This window comes from Hyperolius riggenbachi, chromosome 5 (assembly GCF_040937935.1).
Source record: "Hyperolius riggenbachi isolate aHypRig1 chromosome 5, aHypRig1.pri, whole genome shotgun sequence".
Taxonomy (NCBI): domain Eukaryota; kingdom Metazoa; phylum Chordata; class Amphibia; order Anura; family Hyperoliidae; genus Hyperolius; species Hyperolius riggenbachi.
In genome coordinates this window covers 329,518,842-329,545,140 of record NC_090650.1, presented here as the reverse complement: position 1 = coordinate 329,545,140, position 26,299 = coordinate 329,518,842, and positions in this window count along the sequence as shown.

The following is a 26,299-nucleotide window of genomic DNA, read 5'->3' as shown; positions in this document are numbered from 1 at the left end:
CCTGCCGACTGACTGGAGAGTTGGTGGACCACTACGCATGCACGGCCGTGGCTGCACACGTCCTCGATCACGTTCTGCGCATGCACAGTAGAGAGTTCCCATTCACAGTAGTGCAATTAGGAAGCAAGCAGACCAGGGCCACGAATCAGGATGAAAGTAGGGCACTGCGGGGGACCGGAGGATCAGTGTGTCCCAATGCGGGCACATGGCGGCTGCAAGGAGCTGGTAAGATTTTTTTTTAATACAGTTAAGGTTCACTTTATGGGTGGTTGGTAAAACAAAATACAATGCAGACTGTAACATTCAGAAAATCACTGATAAAAAAATTAGAAAAGTTTAAATGTAAATGTTGACAAACAATGCTCATAATATCACACCAAGCTTCTCTTCCTGCTGGGTGTGGACATGCCTGCTGTTCCAAATTATAGAGCTGCTGCTAGCTGTGGCTGGATGATCGCCAGGAGGACTCTGATCACTCCCTTTTCACTGACGGGACTTTCACAGTGTTATTCTGCACCAGGCTCTCACTATAATTTGCCATTCAAAGCTGTCAAAGGAAATACTACAACAAAAAAGATTCTGGAAAAAACCCACAAATGGCGGAGAACTACGGTCATATTTCTCTGGGAACTTAGCTGCAAAGAAAAATGACTCATGCAGGAGTTTGATTCTTGCCTGGCAACAAGCTGCTCTTATCACCGAACCTGCATGTTTTATGGGGACACCTGGTACAGAGCTGATAACTTTTGTTCTCTGCTTGAACCACCTATTTACATATTATGCATGACAGATAAAAAAAGTGACACAATACTAGATAATTCTCGTGTCATTCCTAGGAAGTATAGCTGAACTTTCTGTATCTGAATGCTGGCCACATGTGATTTGAGAAAAGTGATCCCATCTGCCTAAAGTTATGTCCTCACACTGGGTTGAACTTGGCAGTGGTGGTCAATAAAGATCACCTCGCTGAGAATCTAGAGTGAATCCAGCATGTGTACAGTGGCAGTCCAACCTCTGATCTGTAAAGGTAGCCATACATCTAGCGATGATGGGCAGATTTGACAAAGAGACAAATCTCTCTCTGATTGAATCTGATTTGAGAGAGATCTGTCGGCTGCCCATACACAGCAGGCTGATTCCAGATTGATGTCAGCATGAAATCTGCTGCATCCGCTGCCTCGCTGCTGCCCCCCTAGTGTATATATGTAACCCCCATGTGTGCATTTATACATTACCTGTCCAGTGTGGGCCAGTCATGATTTGAGAAAGGACCTACTATGGCCCGAAACGCCTGTGCGTCATCATTTTGTACTTACCCACATATGGATTTTTAATCTTTTTTTATTGAGTTATAATAAAGATACCTTTTTGATGGTGCGGATCGTATGGAGTATTCACCTGGGAATTAATTGCATCTCATTGACCATCCCTCTTGCTCATCATTACGTTTGATCTGCAGCATAATCCCCTCCTCCCTGCTACAGGACTTCCAGCCAGGCTTGCTCAAATCCGAATTTGGGAGATACCCGGATGGTTCCATCTGGATATCTCCCAGTAAAGCTGTGCGGGGGCAGGGGGGGTCAATCTTACCTGTATGACGACTTCTTTGGTCCGTCCCTGGCACCTCCCAGGATGCGATCCAAGCTCCGCATTCACCTGTCATGTGACTACAAACACTTCCTCCTTCAACCTGGAAGGGGGAAGTGTTTGTAGTTACGTGACCGGTGCATGTGGCGCTTGGAGAGCATCGTGGGAGGTGACAGGGACGGCCCGAAGAAGACGTCATACAGGTAAGATTGACCCCCCCCCCCGCAAAACTTTACTGGGAGATATCCGGATAGAACTATCCAGGTATCTCCCAAATTCGGATTTGAGCAAGCCTGCTTCCAGCTTGTACTTACATCCTCCTTAACCCTTTAGTAGCCAAATAAAATGAAACTTTATTTGGCTACAGGGCTAGTTTTTTTTCTGCCGCTGGGGAAGTGTGCCTCCCCCAGCCTGGCAGGCTCTGCTGAGTATGTGGAGGCATGGTAGGGGTCACAGGAGAAACGCTCATACATACCTGTCCAGTTGGATCACTATCTACTTCCTCCACCGCGGCAGCAGCGGCGACGTACTCCCGGCAGGTCTCCTCGGTTCCGTTTTGATCACATGACATTACATGTGATCAGGATCCAGGAAACTGTGTCAGTGGTACAGCGCCACCAGGTGGTGGAAGATGGAAGATTATCTTCCATCACCCCTTTTCCATCAACGGGTGGCGCTGCACTGCTGTCACAGTCTCCTGGATCCCTCTCATATGTAATGTCATGTGATCGGAAGTGACCCAGAAGACTAGCCGAGAGTTCAGAGTTGCCGGTGGAGGAAGAGAAGAAAACGTCTGGAATAGGTAAATATAACTCCTTAAAGTGTAACTGTCACTAAGGCATAAAATAAAAAATCAATTCTTTATTTTTATCTGGTAAACAATTAATAAGGATGCTAAGCAGGCAATCCAAAAGTTAAAATCACTGTTACTTTTCTTGCTGATAAATGATTATTCCCCAGTTTACCCGACTCTTATTTGGTGCACACAAAAATTGGTACACAAAAAGGAAGTTGCAGGGCATGCGTGGTTGTCCTTTTTTGCATCTCTACTTCCCCTCGGACTTAAAGGGAAGGTTCAGGGAAGGTGGCTAAAAAATAAAAATCAATTTCCACTTACCTGGGGCTTCCTCCAGCCTGTGGCAGGCAGGAGGTGCCCTCGCCGCCGCTCCGCAGGCTCCCGGTGGTCTCCGGTAGCCGACCCGACCTGGCCAGGCCGGCTGCCAGGTCGGGCTCTTCTGCGCTCCAAGGCCCGGCACTTCTGCATCCCACGCCGGCGCGCTGATGTCATCGGAAGTCCGCGGGGCTGTACTGCGCAGGCGCAGAACTATTGCACCTGCGCAGTACAGCCCGGAGGACGTCTGATGACGTCAGCGCGCCGGCGTGGGACACAGAAGTGCCGGGCCTTGAAGCGCAGAAGAGCTCGACCTGGCAGCCGGCCTGGCCAGGTCGGGTCGGCCACCGGAGACCACCGGGAGCCTGCGGAGCGGCGGCGAGGGCACCTCCTGCCTGCCACGGGCTGGAGGAAGCCCCAGGTAAGTGGAAATTGATTTTTATTTTTTAACCACCCTCCCTGAACCTTCCCTTTAATTAATGCAGCCTGATTGGCTGAAGCCTCTTTCCCTCCTGTTTTCCCCTCCCACACCTCTGTTGCTTTCTGATTGGCCAGTATTTCTCATGCTGAGACTATGCACTTTCTAGAGTGAAGGGCGGGCAATGCATACACAATCAGGCAGAGGAGAATAATGGAGGAAATGACATCAGGAGTGGCTTCAAAATAGCCACACCTAAAATGGGAACTGCTAAGAAGGATTTTCTCTTTTTTTACTTCACAAAAATCACTAAAACCAAAACGTGGACAGTGCAATATAAATGTTATGTAAGTTGAGCAAGTTTTTATCTACTTATATTAGTGTGTGTATGTGTGTGGGGGAGGTGTTTCTGAGACAGTATGGCTGAAAGCTCCTGTTTAAACTCACGCACTCACTGCCTAGTGCAGCCAAACGAGTTATCCCGACAGGCTGTCAGTGCAGCAGCAGCTTTCAAACGAGGCATCTTGTTTGAATCTGTTAAAAGGTTTAATTGCATCACAGAAGGCAGAAATTCTGCAGAAAATTATTTGATTTTTTTTTTTTAATATCCTGAAATTTGGATGCACAGATTCCTGTATGAGTGAAAAGGACATTGTTTTATGAAGTTCTACAATTAATGAATGCTTATGAGAAATTCAATGAAGCATCCTGACAGATACAGGCTGATTCTGTGAATCTGGTTCCTGCAAGTGCAGAAGTGCTGAGCTAGAGCATTTATTGAGTGGTTGTTTCTCATGTTAGCTTGGCTTATAGGGTGTGTCTCTATCAGTCATGCAAGCGTTGCCCTGAGAGTATTGTATCTGCAGAACTCACCCTTCTGCCTAATTAAGCCTTCCACCCTTCTCTACCCACCTGTGTTTTATACTGCGTTGTACTAGTATTTAAATCAACATACCAATTAAACGGGATTAATTCTGGCTTTAAAAAAAAAAAATCTTTATTTCTTTTTCATGTCTGCTTTCCTCCCTGAGTCAAAGTTTCTTTTTATTTTTTTATACTTTTTTCCAGTTTAACACGTTAGCATACTTTCAGACTGCAGCCATTGTGTTGCGCTATAGTGTACAAAATAATTGCATATGAATGTAATGCGATTAATATTATATTAAACTGTTCCCATTAGGCTAAGTTCACAGTTGGAGCTCCATTGCATTCCCTGTAAAAACAGGAATGCAATGAAACATACAAGTCGCAATGCACATTATGCAGCCATTGCATTGCATACAGTGAAGCATATGGTCAATGAAATGCATGCTTCGCTGCCATTGTTAACACGTGTGTTATTACACACTGCATTGGGCTTCTGTAGTCTGTTGAATCACATCACGTTAAATACAGTCTGAACGTTTCATAGACTTACTATTGCAGTGCACCTTTGTGTATTAAAAAACCTCTGCTACGTTGCACCGCAATGCCCCTCTGTGAAATTAGCCTTAGGTCGCATTCACAGGGGGACGTCACGTTATGGTTGCACATTATAAAGTCTTATAACGCAGCTTACCGCACTGCAATGCTAATCCTATGGGCCGTTCACAGTGCAACGTTAAAGTCGCGTTAAATATGTTATGTTGTGGTAACTCACTGCTTACGGTGCGTTACTTCTTAACGCAGACACGTTGTGACTTTAACGTTGCATTGAACCGCAATGTCCCACTGTGAATGCGACCTAAGGCTAGATTCATAGTGGTCAGTTGCATAATGCAAGCGTTGTCATGTGTGCGACTGCAATGGAGACCGGACATAGACTTTAATACAAAGCCTGCATGCAGCGAGTAATAATAACAGGATCCATTACAGCGTACGAGAGAAATGAGTGAGTTGAAATGCAGAATGATTCTGCAACACAAATGAGCACTGTGAACAGGGCCTGAGGGTCCATTCACACTGAATCAGTTGCTGTCAGATATAGCTGAAGGATATACAATAATATTCAGTGATATTCCTATGGGGCTTTTACATTATTTTACATTATTATTATTAATGTAGTGCTGACATCTTCTGCAGCACTGTCCAAAGTATATTGTCTTGTCACTTAACTGTCCCTCAGAGGGGCTCACATTCTAATCCCTACCATAGTCATATGTGTATGTATGTATCGTATTGTGTAATGTATGTATCGTATTGTGTAATGTATGTATCATAGTGTATGGCCAGTTTAGAGGGGACACAATTACAATTTCTCCGGTGCACAGATCCTTATTACTTTTATAAGCATACCCCACACAATGTAGGGGAAGGCAGGTCCAGACATCAATGCACTCACAACAAAACTCAAGGACCGCCACTCAATCGCTATAAAGACATTTTATTGTATCAAAAAGATAAACAGCCTAATTCCCTCCCATACCCCCACCCATTAAAACCCCAAAAGCCCGCACTGGACACACATAGGAGCGCTCCTATAGCAATCCAAACTCACTCACGCCACATTCATCTCCAATTGGATTGGCCAATCCTATTTTGGGGCGAGTTGAGGCTACTGCACTTCACAACGATTCCAAGGAGAGTCCCCAAAGTGAATATCCTATTTCCGGAGGATCACCATAAGGATAGCAAGGTTTAGCACATGATCATAGTCCAAAGCTCAATGTTCCTGAGTTATGTCTCCGCTTACCATCAATAACCACTGCTCATATCGGCACCGAGCCTATCCAGCATATCATAACCATGTATACTTTAGCTGATTTTCCACATGCAACTAGATTCCCGTCAGCCACCACCAGGTTCTCAGGCTTTACCTTTCATCTAGTGCGCAGGTTTAGCTTCAGCTTCCGTACTGCGGCGTCCCGCAGTATACAGGTACCTGTATCAGCCTTCGGACCCTCCGGTAATCGTTGCGCAATGTGCCGCTCAGTTAGGACGCCAACTTGCTCCTCGTGTCCAGCGCGTTCAGCCACGCCCACATACGCGTTACGCCCACCAACGTGAGCTTCGTCAGTGTGATGACGCTGCGGCTCACACTGACGAAGCTCACGTTGGTGGGCGTAACGCGTATGTGGGCGTGGCTGAACGCGCTGGACACGAGGAGCAAGTTGGCGTCCTAACTGAGCGGCACATTGCGCAACGATTACCGGAGGGTCCGAAGGCTGATACAGGTACCTGTATACTGCGGGACGCCGCAGTACGGAAGCTGAAGCTAAACCTGCGCACTAGATGAAAGGTAAAGCCTGAGAACCTGGTGGTGGCTGACGGGAATCTAGTTGCATGTGGAAAATCAGCTAAAGTATACATGGTTATGATATGCTGGATAGGCTCGGTGCCGATATGAGCAGTGGTTATTGATGGTAAGCGGAGACATAACTCAGGAACATTGAGCTTTGGACTATGATCATGTGCTAAACCTTGCTATCCTTATGGCGATCCTCCGGAAATAGGATATTCACTTTGGGGACTCTCCTTGGAATCGTTGTGAAGTGCAGTAGCCTCAACTCGTCCCAAAATAGGATTGGCCAATCCAATTGGAGATGAATGTGGCGTGAGTGAGTTTGGATTGCTATAGGAGCGCTCCTATGTGTGTCCAGTGCGGGCTTTTAATGGGTGGGGGTATGGGAGGGAATTAGGCTGTTTATCTTTTTGATACAATAAAATGTCTTTATAGCGATTGAGTGGCGGTCCTTGAGTTTTGTTGTCAGTTTAGAGGGGAGCCAATTAACTTATCTGTATGTTTTTGGGATGTGGGAGGAAACCCACACAGATACGGTGAGAACATACAAACTCTGTGCAGATAGTGCCTTGGCTGGGATTCGTACCGGGGACCCAGTGCTGCAAGGCAAGCATGCTACCCACTATGCCACTGTGCTGCCTGTGCAGTGTGCCGTGTGCAGTGTGGTGTGTGGATTGTGACACAGTAACACACAGCTTCCTGTGCATTAACCTTCCTGGCGGTAAGCCCGAGCTGAGCTCGAGCTATGCCGCCGGAAGGCACCGCTCAGGCCCCGCTGGGCCGATTTGCATAAATATTTTTTGCTACACGCAGCTAGCACTTTGCTAGCTGCGTGTGCAATCCGATCGCCGCCGCTACCCGCCAATCCGACGCTATCCGTTGCACTGCAGCCGCCCCCCCCCCCCCCAGACCCCGTGCGCTGCCTGGCCAATCAGTGCCAGGCAGCGCTGTGGGGTGGATCGGAGTCCCCTTTGACGTCGGTGACGTCATCCCGCCCGTCGCCATGGCGACAGGGGAAGCCCTCCAGGAGATCCCGTTCTTTGAACAGGATCTCCTGATCTCCGATCGCCTGAGGCGATCGGAGGGGCTGGGGGGATGCCGCTGAGCAGCGGCTGTCATGTAGCGAGACCTTGTCTCGCTACATGAAAAAAAACGGCTTTGCTGCCCCCTGGCGGATTTTCATAAACCGCCAGGAGGGTTAACAGGGCAAATTGGCAATGCCTGCGTTTACAGTGGGAGTGAGACATGCTTTCATTGTACTATATGCCTCACTGTATGAGAATCACCACGACAACACTACAGCGTGGTGCCACTTTGTGTGTTCTTTGTGCTGCGATTTGAGGCCCGTAAGGCTACATTCACCCTGTGGTCTTGTGTTGTGTTCCCTGGAAAAACAGGATTGCAACACAAAAAAAGGGAAAAAGTGACATTACACATTATGCCTGTGGTGCGACACATACAGTAAAGCATTCAGAACATTGAAAGTACGCTTTATTGTAACTGTTAACGTGTGTGATAATGCATTGCTTTCATTGCGTTATTGCCAACAGATCCATTGCACTGCACTGCTAATGCGAGCAGTAGATATTAAAATATAATTGCATTGTGTTAGCAATCTATATATATATATTTACTAAACCAGGGCTCTGCATTACTGTGCACAGGCAGAAGTTCTGCAAGCTCTGTGGGAGCAGAATTTTATTTATTCCATCATAGCCAGGACCAGATCTATCAACATAGCTGTTTGTGCATAGATCTGGCATAGGGGCATATAATGATTACAGATTGTACTTCTCATTTGAGCAATGGTCCCAGAAATGCTGCCCGTGCACCATAGTGCAATACCGGATGTCACTTTACATTGCTGGTGGATGCAAGAAGCTGTATGAGATAGTATGTGTTATAATTACATTATATGAGGTGGGGAAGTGTGATTAGTGATTATTCCACTATGGGTAGAAAATAATTTTAAGTAATGTAATATTACACTGAAAAAAATCACCTGTCATACATTTTAAATTATTATTCAATTCAAGTAAGAAGCTTATGCAAAATGTAACAAATAAACATTAAAAACCACAAAAAATTATTTGGGGGCAGTCCTAACATAAGTATAGTAAACAGATTGACTGGTGATGGAAAAAATACTTACAGAGCACATTAAGGCTCCCTGCACACTGCAAATCCGTTTTCCGATTCTGATTCCGATTTTCAATTCTGATTTTCCCTGAATACATTCAACAGAAAAACGGATCAAAAAATTCAGCATGCAGTAAAGATTAAAAATCGGATGTAAAAACCGATTAAAAAGCGAAATCTGAATCGGAAATGCATGCAGTGTGCAAGAGGCCTGACACCCAAATATTAACAAACGAGTCAGTGTGTATTTTTACTAGAAATTGTACAGAAATTGACTAGTGGCTGTGCAGAACTTGAAAAATAAATAATCAGGTGTATTGGGTGAATGACATTTGGATGAAGAACCTCAGTAACCGGGAAAGGAAAAAGGAAACAGAAGACACCAGGAGCGCCAGATAGTGTAGTATTTCCAGGCAATTAAATATTGTGTGAAACAAATGCTACTAACAAACCTGGGTTGCTATTAGGCAACCACCGGATTAGGCAGGTGGAGAATTCTGTCTCCTGGAGGATTGGGTATCTTCTTCAGGATAGGTTGGGTTGCATTCCAGAAAAAGGACCCCTGGATAAGGGGACACTCCTGGGTGGGGGAAAACTATACACAACAAAAGAAATAGAACCTGAATTTGTGGAATACACAAGCCTCAAAGCTAAGCAGAAAGTTGCAAGGACAAAACAATAAAATATGTTTGTGGAGCATAAAAACACACTAACGTTGACATAAAGGTTTGTATTTTCCAGGACATTGCAAAGTATCGGAGAAAGACAAAACCTAGAAAATATATTTGTGAACAACACTAAGATGGGCATTTTTTTTCTACTGGGTATTGCACAGGTATTGACTGTTGTCTGTGCAGAATTTTACAAAGAATAAAACTGTAAAATATTTGTAGTATACGCTAAATCTGTTTCACAGAAAACTGCACAAACAGTGACTGGTAAATGGGCAGAAAATAAAAATGTATTTGCTGAACCTACTAACAGGTAGCTGTGCATTCATTTTTGAGTAGGAATTGCACAAGAATTGACTAGTTACTTTACAAAATTTAACAAACAAATCACAAAATTTAACAAACAGATCACAAAAATCACAAACAGCCAAAATAAAATTAAAAAGGTGAGTAGTTTTGACTGTGAAATGTTCAGGAATCAAATGGCGGCTGCCCACAATAAAACAATTGAGTTTTAAGCACTCTTAAAGGGAACCTGAGCTGTAGATAGAATAAAAAATGTTACTTACCTGGGGCTTCCTCCAGCCCACCGTAGGCCACGAGGTCCCCCGGTGTCCTCCTGGCTCTTTTCCATGTCCCTCCGGTGGCTCCCGTTACCGGTGACACCGGGTCCCTTTAAGGTGGCCATACACGCATAGATTGCCACTCTGTGTAGCAAACAGATCAATCTTTCTCTGATCAATTAAAATTTACAATCCGGTCACAATTGTGATCAAGTTTTGATGCAAAAAGATTGAAATGCCAGTTAATGCAGTGGGTTGCTTCATGTGGGCAGCACGGTGGTGTAGTGGATATCGCTCTCGCCTTGCAGTGCTGGGTACCCTGTTTGAATCCCAGCCAGGGCACTGAGTTTGTATGTTCTCCTTGTGTCTGTGTGGGTTTCCTCGAAGGCACCCTGGTCTCCTCCCACATCCCAAAAAACATACAAATAAGTTAGTGTTCCCCTAAATTGGTCCTAGACTACAATATACATATGACTATGGTAGGGATTAGATTGTAAACTCCTTTGAGGGACAGTTAGGGCTGGTTCAGACGGATGTCTACGTGGCGTCGCGTTTGGGGGTGTTGCGGCGGCTGCATGCTCAGGCTTTCAGTAGCCTTCACGTCGCGTTCCGATGCGGTCGCGTTTTTTCTTCCCCTAGGGGGACATTAGCCGTCGCGGTTGGCCGCCCCCTGGAAGCTACATGTCGCTTCCAGGGGCAGCTCGAACGCCAGTGAAAATCGGGACCCGAACGCCGCGATCGTGTAAACGCGCACAAAAGCTCGGAGTAAACCCTCCCATTCACTTAAATGGGAGCGTGTATCGCGACGCTCCGAACGCTTGCGGTAAAGGCTCCGCAAGCGTCCGTCTGTACCAGCCCTTAGTGACAAGACTATATATACGCTGTAGAAGATGTTGGCGCTATATATATATATATATATATATGTATATATATATATATATATATATATATATATATATGTATATATATATATATATATATATATATATATATATATATATATATACTAAATTATAATAATAATAGATAACCAGAAGATTTGATCAGGGTGATTGAATCTGCCAGTTAAAAATCAATCATGTATTAGCTCAACATCTAAGTTTTAGTAAAAAGGTATGGAATTTTCAGTGGAAATGGCAGACACAAACTTGGGCTGTGCAGAATCTGACAAACACAGACATATCCAAAAAGTGGAGTACACTAACACTCAAGTATAATCAAACACCTGCCAATATTATCCAGAGTGATGACTATGCAGAATTTAACGTAGACAAAAAAACTCATTCAAAACATGTCAGATCTGTCAGATTTCTACTGCCTACTGTAAGCAACAGTAACATATGAAACAATGGATTTATAGTGCATTTTTATAGGTCAGTCTAGGAGAAATGTACTTCTTCTAAATATGTGTACACATGTATTTTACAATTTTTCACACCAGTGATTCTTAAAAGAAAAAAGACTAAAATGTATGCTAATTCTAATCAATAGTAAAAATTAGACCCGTGCATCAGCAAACCATTCACTGTTTAACATTGCAATGCTATAAATGAACTTTTTGAAGGTCTGCTTAGCAAATACTGCAAATTAGTGTATGCTATAATGGGGATATTTGGCTCAAAAAAGTGTTTGTAAATCTGAAGCATGGTGCACCTTGTAAGTATGAGTTGGCCAAAACCCAAAATAAAGGGCAGTAAAGTGTGACTGAGCACAATACCATTTGCTTTTTGCCCTCTGGAAGTCCAATAATTCTGACATAATTTTTACTCTTCTCTTGGAATATTTGGATTGTATTGAAGCTTTTTACAAAGGTCGAATTCCTACTGACACAAAGCTCTGGAAGCAGACTTGTGTCAGAGTTGAGGGCTGGAAGCCAAAATGTTCCATTGTGTCATTTTATTATTTCTTAGGTTCTCTTTGGATTCCAGGGACTTTGGCAGCAGTCTCTTAGATGCGATCTCTTTCTCCCGCTTCACCAACAAAGGTAAGAGGTCACAGGCTTTATTCATGGGCCATGAACTCAATAGTATTCTTGCATAAATAACCAGTATAAAATGGAATAAAGAGCACTATGAATAAGTGAACTGGGACTGCAAAGAAAAAATAATTTCTGCCATCTTTAAATGCCTTCCCTAGTTCACAGTGCTCAGTTGCATTGCAGAATAATTCTGCATGTCATCTCACTGCCCATACAATCCTATGGACCTGTTCACAGTATTGCAATGTAAGTGATCATGGTATTCAAACTCGCTGCATGCAGGCTTTGTATTGAAGTCTATATCCAGTCTCCATTGCAGTTCATTCTCATTATAGAGCATGCGTTATGCAACTGACCACTGTGAACCTGGCCTCAGAGTAAAAAAACAACATATAAAGGTGAAACTCGAAAAATTTGATTACTGAACAAAGTCCATTTATTTCAGTAATTTAAAAGGTAAAAAACTAATGTATGAAATAGATTCATTACATGCAAAGTGAGATATTTCAAGCCGTTGTTATAATTGTGATGATTATGGCTTACAGCTTATGAGAACACCAAATCAAAATCTCAGAGGCTCAAAGTGTCAGACTCTAATCAGCTAATTAATCCAAAACGCCTGCAAAGGGTTCCTATTTCATATATTAGCTTCACCTTTTAAGATGAATTACTGAAATGAATGGAATTTTGCACAATATTTTAATTTTTTGAGTTTCACCTGCTTATTGTAGATACTGATCTCCTAAACGCTACGGCGTGTATTAGATTTTGAAGTGTGAACAGGAGATTAGATGTACATGCAGAGATAAGTCCACATAGCACTGCTTATACCAAATCCTTGTAGCCAGATGCCTACTGGTAGCCAGCAGATGCACAGGAGCAATTGCAAGGAAGTGGATGTACCAATGTCAACTGTCCATGAGAAAGAGCGTCAACTGTCCATGTGAAACACTTCTTTAGGATCCATTTATTTTACTTTTCTTTAGTGTTTAGCAACATAAAAACAGTAAATGCAAGGTGATGTATCTGTTGAAGGGAGGAATTTATGTCTTCTGTGCACATAGATGTAAATAAAAACCCCATTCCAGCAAACCTCCTCTAGGACGAATCTACACACTTATAGAGGTACAGTTGTGTACGAGCATGTCCCTCAAACAACATAATTAAGCACCATGCATTCATCCACTCCAAACTGGACAGGATATTTCCCAAGCAAATTAGGCAGAATGTTCCACCAAATAAAATAATTAGACAAAATGTCTCCTACAACAACATAACTAGGAAGAGTATCTCCCAATCATCTCCCAAACAATCTATATATATAATAGAGTAAGTGCCTCAACCTTCAAGCAAGAAGAAGAAGTAGCGCCCTGCCCCCAGGGCCGGTCCAAGCAAAAAGAAGGGGCTGGTCCAAGCAAGAAGAAGAAGTAGTGTCATATCAAACCAAGGGCAAATAGGGATAATTTGCATATTCAGTAGCAGTGCATTGTGGGTAACCACAAATGTTCACTTATAGCTGAATTATTGCAGATTTGCTTCTGTTTTTAATTAGGAAAATTACACCAAGCTTTGCTTTTTTTAGTAGGAGTGCCTTTTGGTCTCTTTTATCCTCCTATACATTCTCAGTAGTTTGGGTCACCCTGAGCTGCTTGGTTACTCTTTTGTACTGGTCCAAGTCCTATCTCATACAGCCTTATCAATCCCTGCTATGTACTAATGAGGACCAAATGTCTGAAACAGGCTGTCACATGTGGGTTTGATATGACTGTGTAAAACTTGAAGCTATAGGCTTGCTTGACTTACCAAGGGTGAAAAGAAAAAAATTGCATATTTAGTAGTGGTGCATTGTGGGTAATCACAAATGTTCACTTACAGCTGAATCATTGCAGATTTTCTTCTGTTTTAAGAAGGCAAATTATACCAAGCTTTGATTTTTTTTAGTAGAAGGTCTTTTTGGTCCCTTTTTATCCACCTATACATTCCGAGTGGTTTGGATCACCTTGAACTGCTTGGTTACTCTGTTGTACTGGTCCAAGCCCTATCTAATACAGCCTTATCAATCCCTGCCATGTACAGATGAGGACCAACAGTCTGAAACAGGTTGTCACATGTGGGTTTGATATGGCTGTGTAAAATTTAAAGCTATAGGCTTGCTATACACCAGTGGTTCTGCATGCTTGCTTGGCTTACTAAGGGTGAAAAGGAATTATTTGCATATTTAGTAGCAGTGCATTGTGGGTAACCACAAATGTTCACTTATAGCTGAATTATTGCATATTTCCTTCTGTTTTAGGAAGGCAAATTACACCAAGCTTTGCTTTTTTTTAGTAGGAGGTCTTTTTGGTCCCTTTTATCTCCCTATACATTCCGAGTGGTTTAGGTCACCCTGAGTTGCTTGGTTACTCTGTTGTAGTGGTCCAAGCCCTATCTCATACAGCTATAAGAATCCCTGCCATGTACTGATGAGGGCCAAAAGTCTGAAACAGGCTGTCTACATGTGAGTTTGATATGACTGTGTAAAATTTAAAGCTATATGCTTGCTATACACCAGCAGCTTTGGATGCTTGCTTGGCTTACCAAGGGGGAAAGGGGTAATTTGCATATTTGGTAGCAATGCATTGTGGGTAGCCACAAATGTTCACTTATAGCTGAATTATTGCAGATTTCCTTCTGTTTTAAAAAGGCAATTTACACCAATACAGTGTGTGGCATTGCAGGAAGTGACGACAGTGGAACGCACGATGGAATACGGTAGAGGTGAGTCATCTCCGCCCGCTGCCTCTTACTAATAGTGGCGGCTTCTACTGTGCTTAAGCAGGAGGGGGAGTGCACATGGGGGACCAAGGTGAGGGGGGGGGGGGTTCCTGCTGAGCTTAAGCTGGAGGTAGAGCACACATGGGGGACCCAGTTGAGGGGGGGGGTCCAACCCCCCTCCCCGCCGCTGTGCCCAATACCCCCTTCCTGCCCTCTACCCTCTTATGCGGCGTATGCTACGCCGCGGGTCGGCTAGTATCCAATATTTCACAAAAAATGAGACGTTACAATATAGGGATTATATAACATATTTACACAGTGTGTTCCCAAAACACAATTAGGCAGTGTTCACCCCAAATACAGGTAAGTAGTGTGTTCCCCAAGCATAAGTAGTAAGTTTGCCTAAACTAAAACCATAAGTGGTCAGTGGTGTCTGGTGTCGCAAAACAAACAGCATACTTGGCTCCCAGCTTACTTACATTAACCACAGCATCCAGGGTACCACTGGGGGAAACAGGAAATGTAGGCGCCCCCTAGAGGCGGACGTTTGGGTGCTGCCACAGGCGCCCATTCAAATACTGTCATTGTGGAGAAATTTGGGCACCTGCAGCTGCCGGGGCTGTCTGCAATGTAAAATATGGCCAACACTGCCTCTCCCCAGAAAAAAGCCCAGTAGAGACTATTCTTTATTCACCAACTGAAAAAGACCAGTAGCTTTTGATAAGTTTCTACTCTGCTACTATTGAATCTGTTCATCCATCCTGGCCTGGTACACCAGCTCCTCTGCCAGCGACAGATACAAGCTACAGAGGGTCATCAGATCAGTACAGAGGTTCTTTGGGAAACCTCCCCATACTTGGCCTCCTCTTCAACTCCAGAGCGTTGAGGATCACCAATGACCCCTCTCAATCAGGCCACTGCTCCTTTAGTCAGCTCCTGTCAGGCCGGAGGATGGGGCCATTTTCATTAGGACCTCGAGTCACAGAAACACTTTTTTCCCCTCTGTTGTCAACCTCGTGAAATCTCACCACACCCTCCCCTCTCCAGCGTCACAATTCTTTGTCTCCCCTTAAGGTTATTGTTATTTATTAACTGTTAACTTTTACATTGCGGTAGGCCCTGGTGCTGGGGACACCAACAGCACACAACAATGCACTTACCAACTAGTGACTCTCCACCTGACCACTCAGTTTAGAAATGACCTTTGAGAACATGCCAAGACCTTTTTTCACAGTAATGTTAAACCCACTAGGGTCTAATTATTTCAATTATTTATAATTCAAGTGGTGATGGTTCATTCTTGTACACAGTATCTATTTTGTGCCTCGTATATTGATTGCTCCGTTAAGTAAGCATCATGAACACAGCATTAGATGATGTAGCAGAGAACTGGTTTAGTAAATTATAGCATTGCTGGTGATTTGGTATTTGTTTTTGGTTTGTGCACAAAATATCCAGGCAGAACTCACACCTGTTACTGTAGAGGAGTGAACACGTAGTCCCCGGTTTTGATAATGATCATCTAATATTCATTTGTTATAAATTTCCAGTTTATAGATGACACCATACTTATCTGGACTGAATCACAGGAAGAATTAATCAGAATACATAGAAAAAACTTAAGTATATCAGAGGGCAACTATTATATACTGTGAGTACATACAACATACAATTAAAGTGGACCTGAACTCAGAACTTCCTCTCTGCTCTAAAAGATAAGCAACAGCATAATGACCATTAAAAAAATTATTTGTTACAGCTGACACAAATCCTGCAATAAATCTGGAGTCTTTCTAATGCCTGCTTTCATGGAAGCAGACATAGGGCTTGATTTACTAAACCGTGATAACTCAAATATCACACCTTATGAAAAAGATATCACACCTTATGAAAACATATCACACCTTATCAAAGTTATCACACCTTATAAAAAGATACCACACCTTATCAAAGTTATCACACATTATCAAAGTTAACACGCCTTATCAGAGTAGCATAGCAAGTGCTACGAACCCGCAGGGGCTCAGGGCAGGACGAGTGCCATGGCCGATTAGCAGGCATAAGTTCGTAGCATTCGCTATGCTACTCTGATAAGGCGTGTTAACTTTGATAAGGCGTGATAACTTTGATAAGGTGTGATATCTTTTCATAAGGTGTGATATCTTTTCATAAGGTGTGATATTTGAGTTATCACGGATTAGTGAATCAAGCCCATATAGTTAACATCCTGTGCTTTCCAATTACCCCTCTGCCTTTCTGTGACAGACAACTAAGGGATCAAATTACAATTTCGCTTAGTCACATAAAAGTGAGTTTATTTAGACAGGATAAACTCTCTAAATACATACGGGTTGCATTTTATATGTTTCCCTTCTGCCCTGTGCAAGGTCCACTTAAATGCACTGAAAAAAATATATATCATCGTCTTGAAACCAATAATGCAGATGCCTTAAGCAAAAATACTCAGACTTTCTTTGGGCTGGTGCAAACCGTGCGGCTTTTTCAGCGTTTCTGCAGCCACCAGAGCGGGAGGCGTTTTGCTGAAACGCATACTCCCGGGGTGATGCATTTTTTGGATTGCGGAGGCGTTTCTGCCACCAATGTAAAATATAGGAAAAATGCAAACCGCTCTGAAAAACGGCAGTTCAGAGCGGTTTTGCAGGCGTTTTTGTTACAGAAGCTGTTCAGTAACAGCTTTACTGTAACAGTATATGAAATCTACTACACCAAAAACGCTTCCCAAAATCGCAAAATGCTAGCTGAAACGCTACAGAAAAATAAGAAAAAGCGTTTTAAAATCTGCTAGCATTTTGCGGATCTGCTAGCGGGTTTTGGTGTGCCCCAGGCCTATCTCTGTTACACCACCACCCAATTTTTGACAAATGATTATGTACGTTATCAAAACCAGGAAATACAGGCCCACATTCCCCTGCAATAACAAAATGTGTAAAGTATAGGGATATAAACTTTATTGTAGATCTGTATCTGCCTCCGTGCTGTATGGAAAAAAAAGTATTTTTAACTGATTAGATTCAACAAATGATTTGCCTCCAGGCTCCAGCATACCTTTAAATATCATGTCTACCCCAAGGGAGAATTTGCAAGTGTAGTAAAACTAAAATAAATGTTTGGATGTTTATAATATGGCCTTAATCTTTGCAAAGCAATGGCATTAATCTGATGAAATCATGTACATAGGGCTACTCCTACAGTTGCAGAAATGGAAAGCTATGATTTTTATACCAATTTAAGAGTAAATCTAGGAATTGGAGCAAAAACATCAGGGCATAAAAACAACTAAATTGGGTGGCGTTTATTGGTGTCACTGGAAAGGGGTGTGGTATCCCTAAGGGAAGGGCCACATCCGAAACATGTTGACCCAAATGCAATTGACTTTGTCTCCTAAGTTTTCTGCTAGGTGATATTTTCACACCTCATCAATAAAATGCCTTTTAAACCCCTCAGCAAGCAAGAAAATACTTAAAATAGTTTTGATAGTACATTTGTATCTACTTTTTGGTACATTTCCAATTGCAATGTGCTAAAAAGTTATTTTAAAGAGATGGAAAATTATCTCCTAGGAGTAAAGTCAGGAGAAAAAGTTAATTGCATATGGCCCATTATGTCCTAAGGAGACTATGGCCCATATGCAATTCACCTTTTCACCTGACTTTTCTCCTAGGTGATATTTTAAAACTTGTCAATAAAATCCTTTTTAAACCACCAGCAAGCAAAAGAATACTCGAAATAATTTTGATAGTACTTTCTACCTACTTTTTGATACTTTTTTCAATTGCAAAGTGTTAAAAAAGTTATTTTAAATCAAAGGTGAATTTTTTTCTCCTAGGAGAAAAGTCAGGTGAAAAGGTGAATTGCATATGGGCCTATGAAGAGATCTGGTAGTTGGGGATTTTTCTAGTAAAGTTGGATTTTCACTTTAAAGCGGACCTAAACTCAGAACTTCATCTCTGCTGTAAAAGATACGCAACAGCATAATAACCTTTAAACAAAAAACATTTTTTGTTACAGCTGATACAAATCCAAAAATAAACCTGCACTGTTTCTACTTCCTGATTCATGGAAGCAGACATATCGTTAACAGCCTGTGCTTTCAAATATGCTTATCTGCCTTATTTGCTGAGGCAGTCATGTGACACAGGGGAGAGATTAAATTACAACTTGTGATTGGACACAAATGAGGGGGAATTAAACAGGCTAAACTCTCTAAATACATACAGAGCGCATTTCTCTATGTTTTCCTCAGTTCAGGTCCACCTTAACCACTTCGGTCTATCTGGACGGATATATCCGTCCAGATAGCCTGCTATGCCGCCGCTGCGCCAGGCACACGCACGCTCCCGCCGCCTTCCGTTAGCCCCGAGATCAATGAATGGGAACATTGTTTTCATTTATTGATCTAAGTCCCCGGCAGAAAAACCGACGGCTTCTTATCAGAGGCCACAGTCTCTATATGCTTCCTGGAAGCAAGCAGGGCAAAAAAAAAAAAAGCTCACTGTGGCCATCTTGTGGCCAAATAGTAAAACTACATCTACATACATTTTTTAATACAACAAACCCACATTTTTACATTTAAAATTAACTGTTTACCTCCAACTCCAAAAATTACCCAAATAAAATTTTTAATGAAAAAAAAAATTACAATAAAAAATAAATAAATATATTTTTACCTAAGTGTCTGAATTGTTTTAATATGCATGTGAAGATGGTATATTGTGAACATTTTTAAAATTATAAGCTTGTAAATAGTGATGGACGCAAAACTGAAAAAATGCACCTTTATTTCCAAATAAAATATTGATGCCATACATTGTTATAGTGACATAATTTAAATGGTGTTATAACCAGGACAAATGGGCAAATAAAATACATAGGTTTTAATTATGGTAGCATGTATTATTTTAAAGCTATAATGGCCAAAAACTGAGAAATAATGTTTTTTTTCCATTTCTTTCTTAATCTTCCTGTTAAAATGGATTTAGAATAAAATAATTCTTAGCAAAATGTACCACCCAAAGAAAGCTTAAATGGTGGCAGAAAAAACAAGATTATAGATCATTTCAGCATGATAAGTAGTGATAAAGTTATTGTTGAATGAAAGGGAGGGGAAAGTTGCTTGGATGCATAAGGTGAAACAACACTGTAGGCTGAAGTGGTTAAAGATCAGAAACCATTCAGAGTGAAAAATATGCAATTAAAAGTGTAATTCAGCATAGGGACCAATACTCACTCACAAGTTCACAACATTGTTCATTGTGGAGAAGGCATTGGAGAGTGTGAGGCACATATCAGAAAAGGGCATTGGGGAAATTTGGGCGCAGGGTGAAGCCTCCAGTAGAACATGGACAATGCTAATCCTAACACTTATTCCTTGCTCCTAAACACTTACACCCGGTAACTTACCCTGCTGCCACTATCACCACTGCTATCTCTATCACTTTTGGTCCCTCCATCTTTATGGTGCTTCAGCTGCATTTGTTGCATTACACACCCAAATTGTCTACTGGGCACCGCTATAGTATTGTGATCTATGTGGCGCCCAAGTTTCCTAGCCTCCACTAGCACCCGAATTTCTTGCATATAGTGTGCAGGGACGGATCAAGACCAAGTTGCGCCTGGGGCAAGGTCAGGTTTTGGCGCCTAAAGGTCAGGTTTTGGCGCCTAAACTGCCATTCATTTTGCCGCCTTTTTAAAGAGTAACTGTCAGGCTGCAGAAGCTAATTTAAACCTCTATTCTCCTGTGTTAAACAGTTTAGAAGGAAGCCATAAAGGCATTATTGAAGATAAAAATCTCTTTTACCTTTGATGTGTTCTTATCAGAAAAGCTGTTAGACCTAAGAGGACGCAAGCCGCATACTATACTGCAAAGCATTCTGGGGCCCTCCCCTCGGCTGCTAATGAGACGTTTCAGCAGCTTGTAACTCAGTCCAGTGCGTAGCACTGATAAATCTCCGGGGCAGAGTACACTGCAGGAGTCAGCTATTGTTCCTAGCCACATGGCTCATTAATATTCACTGCACACTGTGTTGTTCAAGTAGGAGCTTATCTGTGATCAGGAAGCAGGCAGGACATGACGACACATTTGACAGAAAAACATGGAACCTGCCATGAGCTGTCAGGAGCATCTATCTCTGCATATACTATATACAAATTCTGTGAAGTACAAACGTGGACAGTGAAATGCATATGTAATGTAAGTACAGCCAATCTTTAGCTATTGATATATGTGTTTATTTTCTCTGAGACCTTATACCTAACAGCTCCTCTTTAAGAATTCAACAAACTGTGCCTGGGGCAAGATACCCGCTCGCACCCTGCCCCCCAAATAGATCAGTCCCTGATAGTGTGACACCATTATTTGTCTGTATGAAGTCTAACGGTTTATGTCCACAAAATTCAAACATAAATGACATACTTCACTGGAATTATGAAATGACTATATTACTATGTCCACCTTCAAGTGTGCATGATTGTGTAATGCATGGTGAATGTTTCCAGAAATGTTAATTGCATTTAAGTCATGACACATAGACACCCAGTCAATTTATTTTATATAGCATTTATCCACATTGTAATATACATTTAACATAGCTTGAATATTTTATACAGTGGCTTTATGAGTAATTTACTTTGAAATAAATTGATGTATTTGGATCATAGCAAAAATGTCATTACAGGTAGTCTCCTGCCTACAAGCAGGTTCTGTTCCAGGAGGTTATTTGGTTGAATCTGATTGTAAGTAGAGTCATGTACTATATATACGGGGTCAGTGGATACATTATTTACTTTAAGACAACTCTGGATTTGGACAGATGGTATAAACAATGGAAGCAGGAAATTTGGGCGCATGAGGCAAGTGGACAAAAAGGGCTCCGCCATTGACTCTCATGTTTAATCTCGTTTGACGGGCGCCCAACAGGACATTTGGGTGTTCGGTAAATAATAACGTTTCCAATGGGTGCTTAATGAATAATAATGTTTACAATGGGCTCCCAGTGAATAATAACGTTTACAAACATACTTACTATATAATAACATTTACAAACTTACCATAGTTATCATTTCTATCTATGTAGCGTAACAAAAACAATATTTTCTGGAAAATACAAATACTCCTCAAATAACTAAATATATCGATTTAAAATTTGATAAATGATGTGGGAGTTTTAGGGTTAGGCACTACCAGGGGAGTGGTAAGGTTTAGACACTACCAGGGGGGTCTGAGGGTTAGGCACCACAAGCGGGGGTTGTAGGGTTAGGCACCACCAGGGGGGTCTGGGGGGGGGGCAGGGTTAGGCACCATCAGGGGGTTTAAGGGTTAGGGATAGGTAGAGGGAGGGTTCTGTGTGAAAGTAGGGTTGGGTTTAGCTGTAGTATAATGTTGGGAATATTTACTAATGTTTTACTAAAGTTATTACGAATGTACTAATAAACGGTAAAAGAAGGTTATAGACAATACTATACAATTATGATTACACATGTATTATCGTTTTCAGTGTTATAAACAATATTTTCAGATTTTTATTCCAAGAAGAAACGATAAAAGAAGGTTATTGACAATATTATACAATTACTACGATTATACATATATTATCATTGTCAGTGTTATAAATTATATTTTCAGATTTATTATTACAAGAAGAAACGATAAAATATGATTATAGACAATATCATTAAATTTCGGCTAAACCACATGCATAAATAATGGCCACAATTCCCCAGAATGATCACCTGTCTTGAATAACAGTAGCAGTAGGGTATTGTACCGTGTTAGGCATCAGTAAACGCAAGAAGCTTAGAATCAGGATGATACCATTTATTGCCTAACTTAAAAGAATAAGAATAAACAAGCTTTTGGCTGCATAGCCTTCGTTGGCTTCAATCCTACGTTTCTGAGCTGTTTCTACTGTTGTCACCACGGTCATAAGTAATTTAGTATTCACTAAGCAATTTACCTCATCCAGTCCCATAGGTAAGGATTCTGTCTTTAACTTAAGGAGAGATTGAATTTCCTAAAGTAAAGTTTTCAATCCTTACATTAACTACTGAATCGCAAACTTAAAGACAAGTTAATTCACAGAGAGGAATGCAGGTGATCACAAGTCTAAAGTGTATGAGGAATTCTCAACTGGCCTCAGCCGTTAAGTGGAATGCTAATAGGGTTGCCAGGTGTCCGGTTTTACACCGGACAGTCCGGTTTTTGTGCGCTGTGTCCGGTGCAAAAAGGCATGCTAAACCGGACAATTAAGTTGTCCGGTTTAGAGCCCCCCCCGCAGCGCAGGAGGAGAACAGCGCAGCAGAGAGAGAGCTGGGAGCAGCGGTGGAGAAGGGGGGCAATCTCCCCCCCCTTCCCTCACCTTAGGGTGCTCTCTCTCCCCCGCTGTCTCCTCCAGGATGATGTGCAGGCTGGCGAGTGGCTGCAGGCGGAACTTACCTCTATGTCGCTCCAGCGCCGGAAGTTCGGGTCCCGCAGCCGCTGAGATTCGACTCAAAAAAGATCAATCAGTCTGAATAGTGTTGTCTGGCTCATGAATGATTCGAATCTTTGATCCGGATCTTTTTTGAGTCGAATCTCAGCGGCTGCGGGACCCGAACTTCCGGCGCCTGCGACACAGAGGTAAGTTCCGCCCGCAGCCACCCGCCAGCCTGCACATCATATTGGAGGAGACAGCGGGGGAGAGAGAGCACCCTAAGGTGAGGGAAGGGGGGGGAGATTGCCCCCCTTCTCCACCGCTGCTCCCAGCTCTCTCTCTGCTGCACTGTTCTCCTCCTGTGGGGGGGGGGGCACCTGGCTACCTAACCTATTCTGGGCACATATAGCCCCTGGCTACCTATTCCGGGCACATATACCCCCTGGCTACCTATTCTGGGCACATATAGCCCCTGGCTACCTATTCTGGGCACATATACCCCCTGGCTACCTATTCCGGGCACATATAGCCCCTGGCTACCTATTCCGGGCACATATAGCCCCTGGCTACCTATTCTGGGCACATATAGCCCCTGGCTACCTATTCTGGGCACATATAGCCCCTGGCTACCTATTCTGGGCACATATAGCTCCTGGCTACCTATTCTGGGCACATATACCCCCTGGCTACCTATTCTGGGCACATATACCCCCTGGCTACATATACTGGGACATATATACCCCTGCCTACGTATACTGGGACATTTACACCCCTGCCTACATATACTGGGACATATATACCCCCTGGCTACATATACTGGGCACATATATCCCTGGCTACATATACTGGGAACACTGGCTGTTTGTCATTATGTGCATTTAGTGGTGAAAAGCTGTCTCTTTTGTGCATTTACTGGTGAAAAGCTGTCTCTTATTATGTGCATTTACTGGTGAAAAGCTGTGTCTTATTATGTGCATTTACTGGTGAAAAGCTGTCTCTTGTGCATTTACTGGGGAAAAGCTGTCTCTTATTATGTGCATTTACTGGCGAAAAGGTGTCTCTTATAATGTGCATTTACTGGTGAAAAGCTGTCTCTTATGTGCAGTTACTGGTGAAAAACTGTCTCTTATGTGCACTGGACCAGTACTACTGGTGAGGACAGTTAGTGACATGGCTATGTACTCTGTAATGTGCTGCAGAAGATGTCAGTGCGATATAAATACTATAATTTTTTTTTTTTAAAAGCCCATTGCTTAGCCCCACTCTACATAAAAGTGCGCTTCTGACTCCGCCCCTAACTCCACCCCTAACTCCACCCCCTGTCCGGTTTTCTCCATCAGCCGACCTGGCAACCCTAAATGCTAATAGAGACTGCAATATCAAGTGAAGCATTCTGAGAGGTCTGCCTCAGTTTTTACTTTTTTATGCAGCGGGGCACTCAGTATAGAGAGGAAATACAGCAGGCACACAGAGAGGAAGGAAGAGAGACATCAAGAGTATGTATACACACATAGTTACATAGTTATTTTGGTTGAAAAAAGACATACGTCCATCGAGTTCAACCAGTATAAACACACACACAGAGACACACTCTCTCTCCCCTGGCTGTAATACACAGGAACATCACAGTACTCAGCAGAGCTCGAATATTCGAGTAGCTCGAATATTCAAGCTCTTTTTCAGCTATTCGAGCTCGGTATTCGAGCTCCGAATAGCTGGAGCTATTCGAATGGGCTATCCGAGTACACTCGAATAGCCCATTCACTATTCGAGCTATTCGAGCAACCCGGCGCTATTCGAGCTCGGTACCGAGCTCGAATAGCGTCATAGCCCAGATTGATGTCCTTAGAGCCAATCAGAGGGCTCCCAGGCCCTCTGACGGCAGCCAATCACAGAGGGGGACCCTGGCCAGCCCCTACCCTATAAATAGCGGCCGCCATGTTCCGTTTCTCCGTGCTTGCCTGAGACTTGTACAGAGAGAGAGTTGCTCCTTTGTGCTTTGGCTTAGCAAGAGCTCTATTGTGGTCATTTGCCTAGCGTTTTTGCTCACATACACCTCCTATACACACCTATATTGTTGTTAGTTATTAAGACATTGTATTTTAGTTAGTAGCTTGTGTGTTACATTAGAGACAGGCAGCTGCTGCAAGCTTACAGGTTTAGGCCTCAGGGGGGCCTTGCCTCTGTGGGCAGCTGTCCTCTGTTTATTTCTCTCATCTATACCAGTATTTCTGCTGTCCTTTACTAATAGTATTGTAGTTATACTGTACTAGGAGTAGGACACTCACTGACTGTCACTGTTTATAGGCTACTAGCTAGCTCCTGCGTGTGTGCACTCACTCACTGTCTGTGTGTACACACACTCTATTTCCTTCTGATTACTGATAGATTATTGTTAGTTAGTTGTACTTACTTACTACTTACTCTTACTGTACCCGTAGGGACACTCACTGTCACTGTTCATATAGGCTACTAGCTCCTGCGTGCGTGTACTCACTGTCTGAGTGTACACACACCCACACTCCATTTCCTTCTGATCGCTGATTGATTATTGTAATTAGTTAGTTCTACTTACTGTTACTACTTACTCTTACTGTACTAGGAGTCTAGGACACTCAGTCACTGTGTTCATAGGCTACTAGCTCCTGCGTGCGTGCACTCACTGTCTGAGTGTACACACACAACACACACTCTATTTCCTTCTGATCGCTGATTGATTATTGTAATTAGTTAGTTCTACTTACTGTTACTACTTACTCTTACTGTACTAGGAGTCTAGGACACTCAGTCACTGTGTTCATAGGCTACTAGCTCCTGCGTGCGTGCACTCACTGTCTGAGTGTACACACACCCACACTCCATTTCCTTCTGATCGCTGATTTATTATTGTAATTAGTTAGTTCTACTTACTGTTACTACTTACTCTTACTGTACTAGGAGTCTAGGACACTCAGTCACTGTGTTCATAGGCTACTAGCTCCTGCGTGCGTGCACTCACTGTCTGAGTGTACACACACCCACACTCCATTTCCTTCTGATCGCTGATTGATTATTGTAATTAGTTAGTTCTACTTACTGTTACTACTTACTCTTACTGTACTAGGAGTCTAGGACACTCAGTCACTGTGTTCATAGGCTACTAGCTCCTGCGTGCGTGCACTCACTGTCTGAGTGTACACACACCCACACTCCATTTCCTTCTGATCGCTGATTGATTATTGTAATTAGTTAGTTCTACTTACTGTTACTACTTACTCTTACTGTACTAGGAGTCTAGGACACTCAGTCACTGTGTTCATAGGCTACTAGCTCCTGCGTGCGTGCACTCACTGTCTGAGTGTACACACACCCACACTCCATTTCCTTCTGATCGCTGATTGATTATTGTAATTAGTTAGTTCTACTTACTGTTACTACTTACTCTTACTG